The sequence below is a fragment of the Siniperca chuatsi genome, linkage group LG15 (assembly GCF_020085105.1).
Source record: "Siniperca chuatsi isolate FFG_IHB_CAS linkage group LG15, ASM2008510v1, whole genome shotgun sequence".
NCBI classification, from domain to species: Eukaryota; Metazoa; Chordata; class Actinopteri; order Centrarchiformes; family Sinipercidae; genus Siniperca; species Siniperca chuatsi.
In genome coordinates, this window is record NC_058056.1 from 9,229,087 (window position 1) to 9,243,272 (window position 14,186).

Below are 14,186 nucleotides of genomic sequence, written 5' to 3' on the forward strand. Positions count from 1 at the left end.
AATGATATGTGCTGGCTTGGAATAATTTATGAAATATTTGTCTGTGCATTGTATGCATCTTTCATTTTCTCAATGTATTTAACAGCTGAATTCATTTCTTCCAGTTTATTCATTCATTTCCTTACTGCATGGAACAGCTGCACGAATAAGGTCACTGGATAGCCAGTGTCCAGCAGGTTTTTTCCTGTGATCCTCTATGTTAACATTTGCAGCGCATACAAGTGAGCCACCGTCAGCCACATTGTATTATTTCATGTTTTTACGTGCGTTAGGGGGGCTTAGTTTACATTTTATTTCAGGCTTTTACTCTGAAGGCTAAAGCACCTCAGCTTCGCTGCAGCTGCTGACTTGACGCATCTCTCTCTCTCTCTTTCTCTCCCCGTCTCTCTACCTCTCTCCACCCGCCGTCGTCCAGCGCGGTGCCGATGCCGAGTTAAACGGGGAGCCGCCGTGAGGAAGGATGAGCTACCTGGTTACCGGAGAGAAACCCAGATTTAAAAAAAATATTTAACAAAGACAAAACGGGGTGTTTTTTTTATGAAGGTAGTTTCCCATGGAAGACAGAGTGGAAGGAGACCAACTCAGTGAGAGGATTGCATTCACAGCCTGCGCAGGTGTGTGTGTGTGTGTCAGTCAGAGTGTGTGCCTCGGACTCCCCACTCAGTGATGTAAAACGTGAAGGTGGATTTTGGCATGTGGAGGAGCAGGTAAAAGGTAAGACTCGTGCCACTTTATTGAACATTGAACAGCTTTAACACTCCAGTTTGGAGCTCCAGTGGTTTCAATCTGTTGCCGAGATGAAAGCAATTCTTTTCTTTCACGACTCAATATTAACTGACTGTTAACTCGCAGGAAAAAGATATTGACACTTGGTTTCATCAGACTATAGGCGTAGTCCCTATCTGGGCACGAGGTGTGAGGATTTGGGGAGGATGAAAGTAATTCAATAAATAAATAAAAAAATAAATAAGAGAACTGATGAGGTCCCCATGACGTCTGTGGTGATGAATGGAGATAAAAAGCTCTGCCTCAGTTTGGGAGTGATGTAGGTGTTGAGGGAAAGAAAATGTGGTGCATCCACTGTGTGAATTTGTTTGGATGACGACACCCCCCACACACACACACACACACACACCCAGCATTGTGGGATGAAAAGGAGAATCAATTAAGTGATGTTAAAATAAAAAAGTGTCAGATTTGGCCTGGGTGAATGGTTTGGTGACGCCTGTGGATGTGACTGTAGTTTTTTATTTTTTCCACTGAAGATAGATGCAGCGTAGAGATTGCATCTGTGCACTGGATGACATGATGACACCAACACACTTCTTCACAAGGTGGATAAAGCTGCACAGCGGGGATGACACAGGCACTGTATGAAGTTGGCGGCTGGTGCTCTGCTGTGAGTCAAAGTGGCCCTGCAGCAGAGGAACACAGTCCGTTTTTTGTAGCACCCCCAGAGTGGACCAGGATCTCTAAAAGCCTGGGGGGGGGGGGTATAGTGTAGATATATCCTTTATGTGGATGAGTGCGTGCAAAAAACCCTCACTTTCCACACTGCTATCCTGAGCTTAAGTATGAGAAATAGGACTGAATTATAAATGAGTTATGCTCCAGCCAAGGGACTCAGCTACTGTCTCTCGTCTGACTTCCGTGGGCATTAATTGAGTATGGCATGGCCACAGTAATTGTGTGCAAATTGAATCTGCTTGTTCTTATCTTTATCATGGGGAGCAAAGATCAGGGGAAATTGCCAGAAATGCACTTGTTATCCATATCTAAAAATAAAAAGGAGCGTTCAGGAACAACAGTTTGGTGAGCTGTGTCAAATAATTTATCACACCGACCAAATTCTTACATCTTGGGCCCATATATCCAGAATATAAAAGTAGGTTTTTCTAAGTTTTTCTTGTGGCGAATGAATTCAGGCAAAGGGACTTTGCCGTACGTCAGCTGCCGGCCCTGCTGTCTCCAAGCAAGAGAGATGCTAATGGAGGAGAGAGAGGATACAGGCGTTACCGCTGCAAGATAGAGGGAGACAGAGTGTGTGTGAGGCGTTTCCATGGCAACCTGTCAGGGGTGTGTTTGGTCCCTGGAGACGGTGAGGAACGGAGGGGAGGCGAGAGATGAGAGGCGAGGAGAAACTATCCCTCGTTAAGGGTGAGAGGGGGATGGGAAGAAGGAGATAATGGAGGGAAGAGGGGAAGGTGGGATTGTCTCCTCCACCCTCCCGTTGTTTGTTTCCCTCCTTTCTCACGCTGTGTTCTCCTCGCAGGCTTCCTTTCTTTTTCCTCACACCACCTCCTCTGTTCGTTTGGAAGTAACTCGCAGGGCTTGGCGTGGCTGTGCTTGTGTCATATGGGAGGGTTTCACGGTTATTATCAGCTGCATGGATGTGTTCAGGTGCTTGAACTCGTTTGAGGACATTTTCTGGTGCCTTTGTTCGCTCTTTCTTCGTTTTTTTTTTTTTTTTTTTTTTTTTTTTTTAGCACTTCCTTGATGTGTCTTTAGTTAGTCATAGTAACCATGACCAAAATCTTGACCTCCACAGCCTCGCTGGTCAAGTTCAACCTGCATTCATCACTCCTTTTGATGAGCAAATTAATGAGTTGACATCCCACCCATGTAGCTGCACACCAGTTGCTTCTTGGCACTTTTATTTCCTTCACACGGTGCCAATAATGTGAAAAGGCAATGGCAGTGTTTGGTTTTAAAATTTCTGTAACATCCAACTTAAGCCGAAGGTAAGAATTTAGGCACAACACAAAAGCTCTTGATTGGAGGTTGTAAAATATATTCTTAATATTTTTCGTTATTGGAAAAGGTCAAGCGCCACATGTTGCAGTAACAAGTGTGACCTAAAGATTTTTTTTATTATTGGAGAGTTTTATGTCTTTTTTATTAGTGGGTTGATGATAAAGATATGACAGAAAATGAGGGGCGATAGATGGGGAACAACACGCATCAAAGGTCCCCAACCGGACTCGAGCCAGGGCCGTGGTGGCAACACCTCCACGTCGGCCTCCAGGGCGCCCCTGCCAAAAGATATTTGACATGAATAAGTGACTCCCCTCACCAGACTGCAGGTATTTTGTCGGTGGTCACATTAGAAATAAGGGTTCATCACAAACACTGGCCTTTTCAAGTTAAGAAAGCTCCACATTTTTCAATAAAGATGTATATTCTCTTGACTTCTTCAAAAGTTAATCATATTATGTCTTAAAGTGAATTACAGTAGTTAATAACTTACATTTTTCAAACGTTGTCTCCTGAATTTTATGTATGAGAAGATTTTTTTACCACCTGAAATTTGATTCAGATGGTATCAGCTCGGGAGCGTGTATCTGCTGTCTTTCTCATATGTGTGAATGCTGGATAAGTTGACATAATGGAGGTTTGGAAGGCTGAAAATACAAGGTGACAAATTGCTGAGGCCTACAAAGTAGAAGTCCACTGCAAGATCATTTTAGCACTAGTTAATGATCAGGTGTCAGTCAGCCAGTTCCTGTTGTATTGTGTTTGCTGAAGTAAGATATAAATTAGCTAAATTAGAGAGTAAACCTATTTGTATTCAGACAAATTAGAGCTGTGTGTATTGTTTATTTATTTTCATATATTTTGGGGTCTTTGACAACCCTATTCTTAGGCTTAAATGATTATATAAGTGCATGCATTTAAGTCATTGTTCTGCAATCAACTATTTTGACGATAATAAAACAACAGCTGGCTGCTGAACAGCCCCATTATTAATGCAAGGACTTGGCTAATTCACACACACAACTTAAATTGTTTAATAATTATCTTCTGAGTTTCATTTTTCTACAGCGCGACTAATGAATAAAAGCCACCTCTCATGTCCCAGATGTTGGAGCTGCCCACCAGCACCAGGACATGTTAGAGGCTAATATACTATTTCAAAAAATAGAAATATGACATCTTCTAAGTATCATAGTAAAAATAAAAGTTATCCAGGATGAATAGGTCTCTACTCTTAAGAAAACCTGCAAGGTGCAGTATGGAGGAGGACTTTTATGTAGCTCATGGGTTTGTTAAGCAAAAGAAATAAGAAGTGGCTGCCACAAGCGGAGACGAGAGGAAAGTTCTACAAATGCTGAATTACAAAGACGCGATAAAGTGCTTCAAATTGCAGGAATGAAACCACTCCTTAACTGGAACTGCTTTTTAGGTGACGTTAAGAGCTCTCCTCTCAAAGTAGTCACAAAAACAGGGTGCGTCTCAGCTGCTCTGCCAAAATGGCTATAAAGCCAAAAGACAGCTCTCCATGAGAAAAAAAAAAACTTAACTGTTACATAAAGGAGGTGTGGCAGATAAAGAGATTCAGAGATGTCCAGATTACAGATTTGGCCGAAGTAACAGGACAGTGAAGGCTCTCTCCAGATGCAGCCCCGCAACACATTAGCGATGCAGCGAGTTATTGAGTCCTCGGTTGTTATTGGAGACGAATTTTTAGTTTGACAGGGAAGACAAGGCTAGTCTGTGGGGCCCTTTGCTGGAGTGTGATTAGCATTGCAGATGCAGGTTTCTGTAGGCGTCAGTTTCAACAAACCCAAGGTCTCCGATGCATGATTAAAATGTAACAGTGGTGCGTGGGAAATTCACAAGAGCAGAATAATGCTCCAACACTCAAAGAGCCTATTTTTTGCTCAGGTAAGTTGCACCTCCTCCTGCACACGCTCTCTTGCTCTTTCTCTCGCACATAAATACACACAAGGGATCGACCCACATGGGTTTTTTCAATGGCGGAGCCGAAGTCGTCTCAAAGCTGCCAACAGCGATTATTTTCTGCAGATATTCGCTATCAAAAATTCATGTGTGAATGTGAAGGAGGACATTGTTGGAAATGAGATTCATGTGAATTTCCTAGAACAAAGAAAGGAATAAAACAAATAGCAGCGTGGAAAACAACTCTAAAACAGCAACATTGGCGAAACCTTTAAAATAATCATAACCATAACAATAATCATAATAATAGGCATACCCATCGCCATAATTATACTCATAATAATAAAGATCATAATAATAATCATAACAATAATACCGTCTCCATGGTTATGTAATCCAGCTAAAATGTTACAGTAAAATCAATTGAGGTTACAGACCTCCCACAGACAGCCATCATAGTATTGATCACTTTTAAAATAAACGTGATCAATCAAGCTCCATCATATCCATTACTGTGGACAACAGTAAGAAACTGATTCTTAATGGAAGCCTGTAGTATCGGGGCCATTTATCAGAAAATCAATACTCTCTATTGGTGTCAACCTACTGTAAATACACATTAGACTTACACAGACACACACGCAGGAACACAGCTGAACGTGAATCCAGATCAGGGTTGGAGTACAGATGTAGCTACAGACGTGATGCTATTTTGCTAATAGTGGAAGAGCTACATCACTTCTTTTTTTAAAACGCCCCACAGTCAGTGTGCGTAGCATTTTAAAAGGTACTTTTATCAAATAAATTGTGATGACTGTGATTTAGAGATTTGATTTAATGTTACCGCTTCTCTCATACATTTCCCCCTTATTCATCAATTTATTCCCCTTAAAATGCCACATGTGGTGTCTGTAAGTAGCAGTGCCCATACTGCTCTGTACAGAATTGACCCGCTGCAGTTACACACTGCATTAATACCTAATAAGGTTATTTGTTGCCTTGATGTAAGTCAGTGTAGACCCTGTGCATCTATATTTTGTCTTGTAGCACAGCACATACTAGTGGAAACAGCTCCTGGTTGCTCTGACTGAAAACACCTTTGAGGTGCTGAAAGTCAAAATGTTTATAAGTGCCTGTCACTCTTGCTGCTATAAAGATGCTCAGCTCTCAGTAATGTCAAGAGCACATAATAGCACACATCCTTCCCATTGAGAAATGAGAAAGCGAAGCAACAGGCAGGTCTCTGGAGGACACACTCCAGTAAGAGACGCCAGTAAAATGAGAAAAAAGGCTTTCAGCACAATGGTGTTCTAGGGTTAGTGTGGGCTTCCTTTCCTCTGGCGTTATCACATACCCAGGAGAAGGTTGACATTAGTTGATCCTCAGAAGCCTACATCTAGAGTATTAAGAGACTGTGCTGGGTGCCCTTTCTTAAGCAGTACATTCATTAACACAGTAGTTTAGTTTAAGGAAGATATTTTCTCCCCTTTGAATTTTCATTTTCGGAGCTTTTTATACGTTTATACGTCAGCCAGTGTTAGCTACCGAGGAGTTTTAGCATGCAGTATGTTTCACCTGGGTGGCTAAATAACCTTTTCACAACCTAAAAAAGCCTTGTTTTTGCTAGACCACTATCATTCTGACATTATCCAATATCTCAGCTTTATCAGTAAATTTAGCATTAGCCAGAAAGCTACATTAGCACTGACTTTGTGACGGCCCCTTGGTTGTGTAATGTTAGCTAATTCATGAAACTTGCTAGCTGCTTATATAGGTAGTTCAAAAGTCAATTCAACCAAATTACATGGACAAAGAAAACCCCACAACATATTTCTAGCACTCTCTCTTTTGAGACATCCGTCTCTGAGGTAGCACTGAAAAATTACGTTTGAAATTAAAGCTGCAAGCAGCGATGAACGGGCCCTCGCCCCTGACCGAGCAGATTTGACCATGTACACTGAAGTTACAGCAACTTCCTGTTTCTTCGCGAAACATCAAAATTCGACGGCACGCCACGGACATGACTTTCAAGCAAAACACTTAGCACAACTTTTAATCGCTAAGGTCTTTAGATTGCACTGCGAAAATTTGAAGTCGATCCGATTAATTCTCTAGGAGGAGTTTGTTAGAGTCCGGAGCCTGTAAATGGCAAAAAATGGCTGAAAAGTGCACATTCAATTTAAAATGGCTGGCTTCCTGTTGGGTTTAAGGTATGGCTCTAAGAGGCTTTTTTACATGTCTTGGGGTGATACAGGTACCTTTCAAATTTCATATACATAGGTGAAACGTAGGCCGGGGGCTGCTTTTTTGTAGTGGTCGCTATGGAGCCATTTTGCCACGTCCATACGTAAGACCCACAAAATATGTACATTTTTACCACTTCTGACAAGTGTGCAAAGTTTTGTGAGTTTTCGAGCACATTTAGTCCCTCAAAAATGCGATTCATTTGGAACGGGTAAGAATAATAATTCCTTGTATTTCAATAGGGTCATCGCAGCGGTCGTAAGTATCAGAAAGAACCCTGGTTAAGAGTTGCAGACAAAAAAAGTCAAGTCAAACTTTTTATAATGGCAGAAAAAACAAATTCTCCATGTTATTTGTGTTTCACTGGGTTTAGCACTATTGTGTAAACAGACAGGAGAGGCAAGGAATTAAATGTGACATAAGCCAAGAGCCAGATTTGATGTCAGAATGTCAGAGTACCTGCCGGCCCGCCCGCCCTGCCTGCATCTGGCCCATATTCTATCATTAGCTCCCCCAACCTCTCTCCCGCTGCCTCCCTCCATCTCTGCTACTGCAAATTTACTTTAGTCACATATACAGTAAAAATGATACAAACAAATAAGAGGGAAATAGATTACACATTGTGCAGGTGATAGAAATGAAAGCCCAGAGGGGTTTATGAAACTAAAACAAACGGAGACAGAAATGAGCAAGGAAAGGTTATAAAGACCTTACTGAATTGGATAACAGCGGAAATGATGCCAAAAGTCAACAGGGAGGCATTTTGGAATGTCGTTTAAAGTGCACGAACGGCACAGTGTAAAATCAAGTACACCTGATACAGAAAATGAAAGTGAGAGTGGTGGTAGGTGAGTGGGAGTGGGAATGAGATGCTTTGACTTGAAAGTGTAATGTAAAAACAAATTAGATCTTTTACTGCCCTAAATTCTGAATCTTACCTTTTTCCAGCGCAACCCTGAGTGTGCAATAACTGCAAGGCTAATATTGATTGTTTTTGCCTTCATGTTTTTCTCCATCGTGTATTTGGTCTGTTGGATTCTGATGTGTTTGCAGCAGCAATGAAGATAAATTAAACACCACAAGCTATTTACTTTTCCATTGCCCTGCGAAGTAAAGATAAGGCAACATCTGCAACGTGGTTATTATCATGCAACATCAAATATTTATCACTAGCAAAATAAAACTCCAGTATAAATATATATATATATATATAAGGCTTCCAGGCCCAACCAGAGAGTAATAAATGACACCAGGTTAGGATAGACAAACACAAATCATACTGATTTCCTGACATCATATGCGCGGTAATAAAAACAACCACTGGTTGCCTGTCATATGTGATAGAGGAAACGAGACTGCCTGTTGTTGCACAAATACTGTTCCAATCGAAGATGGTCAAAATGGCTTTATTCACCTCTGTGACAGGATGCAGCATGGCTTTGCTGGAGTGCTCAGTAATAGCACAAATAAAAACAGTGAGTGCAGATACAAACAGGCTGTTTGTTCAGGTAGGGAACAGAGCAGAGCTCCCAGGGAACACCTGCTGTACTGTAGTAACCACCCTGTCAATACGATTGGCCCAGCGAGCTGTAGTCTCACCGCACTCACCCCCTTATCATTATAAAGCACTTTAAAGAACACAAAGGCCATTAAACCGACAGTGTAGCGCCAAGCCTGTGTGTTTCCAGTTGTGGAGCCCGTGGCCTCTCAGCTGTCCTGTTGTGTGGACGCCAGCGCTCTGGTTGATCCTCTGTCGGAGAGCACACTCCTTGCCGTGGGGCCATGTGGCTGGTTGGCGGCCAAAGCCACGGCGTCAGCGCCACATGCCCTGCAATAGCTGCGTCCTTCTGTGCTGCTGCCACGCTGAGCATCTGAACCCGAAGGTAGTGTGCAGAGCTGCGTCTCAATCAGGGTAATTATAATTTTGGACTTTTTCCATTCAGTTTTAGTTTAGTTTTTGATTTGAATAAATATATTTGGGTAATAGTTTTTTTTAGTTTACAATCTATTTGGTGTATTTACACTATACAGTGGTGGTTGTTATATACATAGATAGAGGTTCCAAATAGGTGTTGTGAAATGTATACAAAATTCTTCTTAAAGTTATTTGTGTTAGTGGTCAGAATACCCCATTTGCTGCTCAGATACACTAAATGATCTTTAGTGCTGACTGACTGACTGTGTCTTCACTGTTGAAATGAGCATGCGCCACGTGTGCAAAGGACTCTAGGTAGGTAGATCATCAATGACTTTCTCCATTGAGACAAAGTCACACATGAGAGGACTGTTTTGTACAGTGTTTCCCAATGTGTCTCCCTGTTAGTGTGACCTGTAATAGTGTTTCACAGTTCCATGCAGAGAGGAATGTGACTCTGGAACTTTTGTTGCAGAAAAGTTAACACTGACTGACTATGCAGAAAATCGATTTATAGTGTAAGACAGGCAGAGACAAAGGAGCAGCAGAAGTCATTTCATTCAAATTCCATTCACCTCCATTGTATTGCAGTGACATCTCAAAACTGAAACTATTACCAAGCCATGGTTAGAAACGGCAAGTTTTTTTTTTTTGGGGGGGGCATTAAAGAGTAATTTAACACCAGGCGGAAAAGTGTTTCACTGCCCTCTCTGATTGAAAGTTTCGAGCCTGTTTCACCTCTGGCCACACCCAGCAGTGATGTCATGGTGTACTGACACACCCTGGAGCACACGTCTACATCACTGCAGCAAGGAGAGAAGGTAAAGCACCGGAAGTCAGCAAAAGCAACATTTTCAGGGGGTGTTAAAATACTACTACTAATACTACTAAGTGATGTAAAAATATAGTCAGCAAAATTGTTTTTTGGACAGAGAGAATAGAGAGAGAGAGAATAGAGAATTCATTTCATCATTAATTATTCATTAATTATTTAAACTGCAAAATACCTTTTGCAAACATGAAGTAATGATTGTAAAGTTGTATGATTGATGAATGCTAACCTAAATAATAATAAACCAAATCCAAACATTTCTTATCACACCCAAAATGAAACTTATTTAAAACTGAAATAAAAAATAGAAATCAAATGAACAATATAAAAATAAAACGTTCAATTTCGAGGGGAATTTGACATCTGTAAACATTCACCAGCAGAATTGTAGCGAAGAATCTGTGCTTTGCAAATGGCATGTTGCAACTCCACACTGAGATAAGATGGCTGAGTTTATACATAAACATATTGCTGAGTGCAGCATTAATGCAAGCTCTGCAAATTTTGAGTAATTTGATTGTTTGCCAAAATAAGTGCATTGCTGCAAGACTCTTACTCTGCAATCCAGCTGGCAAACACACTGGAAGAGATGAAAGTGTCTGAGTGTCTGCACAATAAGAGCACAAAGTCTTTGGCCAGTTTTTATTGTATTTCGGAGCCATCTGAATGTCACACTTTGGAGTGCGTAAGCAAATTGAGAGCTGCTGTTAGGGCAGTGACAATTTGACGAAAGAACATCCTGAATGTGTTGCATTTTCCTAATCTGTAAAAATAATACCTTGACCTCTCTTTACACTTGTTCTTAAAATACTCGTTGGGCTGCAATGAAATAAATCGATAACAAATACAGTTCAGATGTTGAGGCAAAATGACACGAGGATCTGTGCAGCAATCGTTTTGTTTCTCTTCGTTTTAGTGAGGAAAAGTGAAATCCAGTGTCATCACTTAACGTCAAGTGTAAAGTCGTGCTAAGTTTAGGTGGAAAACTGTGGTAACACACTCCTCACTCTCCACTCTAACGTGCAAACATTGCAAAAAACCATGTCGTTATGTTCAGTTTTTTTTTTTTTTGTAGTTTGACACATTTTAATCAGTGCAGCATAACTTTCTCAATTTCAGCCGTAGATATGGTGTGAAACCAGAGTGTTAACGAATAATTTACAGGTTTTATGTGTGTTCACTAAAATTCAGCACTGGTACAGATACAGGTACTTTGAAGAGTTAGATTGCTTGCTGCAACAATCTTCTTGCTTGTTACTATTATTGCTTTTTACTCCTCATTCTGGTCATCTTAATAATATAAGTTCCAAAGTTCTGTTCGAAATTATACGTTTATCAATCACTGGGGGGGTGAAAGGACTTCCACAGGGTTTATTACCTTTTCCCTAGTTGTCTGCCAAATGGCATTTGTCAACCATGATGAAAATTTTATGTATTATTTCTAAAATATGTGTATGAAATGACGCAAATATGTTTCCTGTTAAAAATGCCCAGCTGTTCTGCTCTTCCAGATTATATATCATTGCGTGACATATTCACGTGCACAAATTACTTGCTATGTGCTCATTCGACGGCTCTTGACTTTCGAATTTCGTGCAGTACGTGTATGTGGCATTTTCTGTGAATCCCTTGTGCATGTGCATGCCATTGAGATGCAGCGCAGGAATGCCGGACTCCGCCACTGACAATGCGAACTACTATATGGAGAGGTAACTAATGGGTGTAAATACATTTAATGGCTATAGCAGAATAAATGCCAGCCATAAACAGTATCAAAAATTGGTTTGATTTGATGAAAAATCTTAAGGGCTATACCTTAAAAATCCAAAACCTTCAATGGTGTATTAGTAAATAGAGTGGATTACAGAATGTATTAATGCACTCAAAGTTTCAGCTAGTAAATGCTGATGCCAACAACTTCATGAATTCAGCAAAATATCCCTGCATATAAAAAAGTCAGCATCATGTTCTGTATTTAGGAGCTGCATTGCATTGTGGTTTGTTGAGGCTGCTGTTTGTGGCTGAGCACTTTTCCAATGGAAAAGAAGAAATCTGCATACTAACTAACTAGATTTCCACACACCAACTAAGACATGGCTTGCTGAGCTACAAAAGCTTGAAGGACATTAATTAGGCAATTTGTTGCTGATCGCTCTGAAAAGTAAGAATACTATTTCTGTGAGAAACTAAGTGGTTGTAATGTTTCCCGAAGTTTATCAGTTTTAATGGGTCATTAAAGCAGAGGGAACGGGCAGGGTGCAGTCAGGTTGCCAAGACGTGCAATATGCACTCAGCATTTCCACATGGACAGGACCTCGATCACTGGCCTTTGCCATATTTGGGTAATAATTTGTAAAGCCACTCATCTCTCCAAAATCAATATCTCTTCATATGCTATTTACACGCTTTCCATCCCAAAAACGTTGCTTAGATTTATGGTTGTCCAAAAATCCTGGTAAAGTATTTTTACCACAAACCAGCATGAAAATGGGGGCAATCAATGTTTATCTGTGCAGCTTTCAAATGTAAGTGCTCCCTACTGTAGTTATGTGCTCATAAGGGTGCTGCACAAAAACAAATGTATCAGAATATTCAGTTGGTGGGTCATAGAGATGTGACAGAAAGTGCTCGTTTGGCATTTCAGAGAAATGAGCATTGAAATGTATGGCTTGCGACTGAATAAAAAAACAAAAACAAACCTCATCTTTAGATTTAAAATGTATTTTGGATACCCAAATTCTTGCTATAATTTTTCTGTAAGTAAAAATAAGACATGGCTTCTTTCCGATGTTTTGTGAGTCCTGTGTATTTTCCATTTTTATCTAGTTAATAAACGTCTAATCAAACTAATTCCGTCTAATAAATAGTAACCTGGGTGAACCTGGGTGAAAGTCCGGGGTTTGTCCTGGGTTTGTTTGGCCCTTCCAACCACCCCACCTCCTCCTCAAGCGGACTTTCTCGCTCTTTGTCGCTCTGTTACGTAAAATGATTTCATAAAGGCTTTCTGACACCCCTATGCTTCTAATACAGACATGCAGACTGGGAATGAGAACGGGCTGATTCTATTAATGCATCCCTCAGCAACAAAAGGGAGTCAAAGGGGGGACTTTTACGCAGTAAAAGTCCATGGCCCAATCTTCCAAAATACTAATATAAAGGACAAAAAAAAGGTAAGGAAAAGGTATACCCAGAATTCCACTGCACAGTACACATCATCTTCTGAATTGGGCCATAGGAAATAACAGGATTACAAATGTATTAAGGTCCAGATTTAAAATAATACTAGAAAAGGGTAGAATCCATTGCTTGGAAATGTCTCTGGTAGCCGGAGCAGCTGCCACTATTTGCTCTGCTCCTCTGTGTTTCATTGATAGAAAATAGATGAGGTGCTAATGGATGCGTGCCACCAGTGGTTCTCCATCCTGTGTAAGACACGGACATTGCGACAGAGGCCCCTTTGTCCTCAGTCTTACTGTATTGATTTTCTGGCATATGCTTGGTGTTCTTGAATGGTTCAATTTGTAAGATTCATAATGTTGGGACAGCTTAGCTACTGCATATAGACAGAGTCTGCAGAAAGATAAAAATGCATGGCTTCACTTTGCCAAAAAAGAAGTTGAGCTAAATGATTTTCTGTGCTGCTTTCTCAACTGGATGGTCTTTAAACTAGCTTCCCCGGGAGATTTGCTTTTTGGGATACCAGTCGTTTAGATGACTACATGAGGGGAAACGCTGTTTAAACATATAATAGAAGCTCTATCCAAACCACACTTCCTTCAAGCTGAGACAGTATGAAGTCTAGTCATTGAGCAGTGGTAGAATTTTTCCTACTCGCTTAGTCACAAGGCTTTCAAATGGATATCAGACTGTGCATAATGTTTTGGAATATTTATGCATGCATGTGAATATGAGTTAGCCTGGGATTTCAGTGCATTTAGCGAACATTTAACTGGTCCAAACCCGCTCTATTCCCAGTAGGGTTCACATTTGCCAGTCTCCAGTTATGTTTGTGGGCAGCCAATTATGCGGCAGGTATAAAAGGCAGGTAATATCCTGTGAAAGCATCCAGTAAGCTCACACACTCTAATTTAATGCTGTTACATTAAGCCTGTGGATCCGCATTGTGGCGTAAACAAATCACAGGAGAAGAGCTTCTGTCTCAGTCACAGTGAGCCTCGGGCTTCTGTCACAATTGTAGTTAGAAATCCACAAACAGTGTACTGCAGTCAGTGCTTTTATTGCAGCAACTGCTTCACCCAAAGAAGAGATACATTAGGGGAATTAAGTAATTATTGATCATCACTGCTGACCAGTACAAACTGCAACAACGCTGGTAGAAGTGATTTCTAGGAAAGATCCAACTGAGGAACCTGATCTTACGAGAAATTCGTTTGCATTTGAAATAGTGCTCAAACACTTGATCGATTAGTTGAGTGACAGAAAACGAATTTATCAAGCAAAAATGCAAAACATTCACTGGTTCCAACGTCTTACATGCAAGCATTTGCTGCTTTT

At 40.7% G+C, this 14,186-nt stretch overlaps 1 protein-coding gene across 3 annotated transcripts in view; it reads left to right on the forward strand.

Annotated features, from left to right (window-relative positions):
* Positions 1-363: 363 nt before the first annotated feature.
* The window catches only part of lingo2b (leucine rich repeat and Ig domain containing 2b), a 29,946-nt gene continuing 16,123 nt past the window's right edge, over positions 364-14,186 (forward strand). The window contains exon 1 of one of the 3 annotated variants that reach the window (XM_044167115.1): positions 364-714. The gene's annotated coding sequence lies outside the window, so the exon portion shown is untranslated. Of the gene's footprint in view, positions 715-8,812; positions 8,837-14,186 lie in introns of those variants that run through there. The other 2 variants (XM_044167116.1, XM_044167119.1) reach the window with 2 other exon arrangements.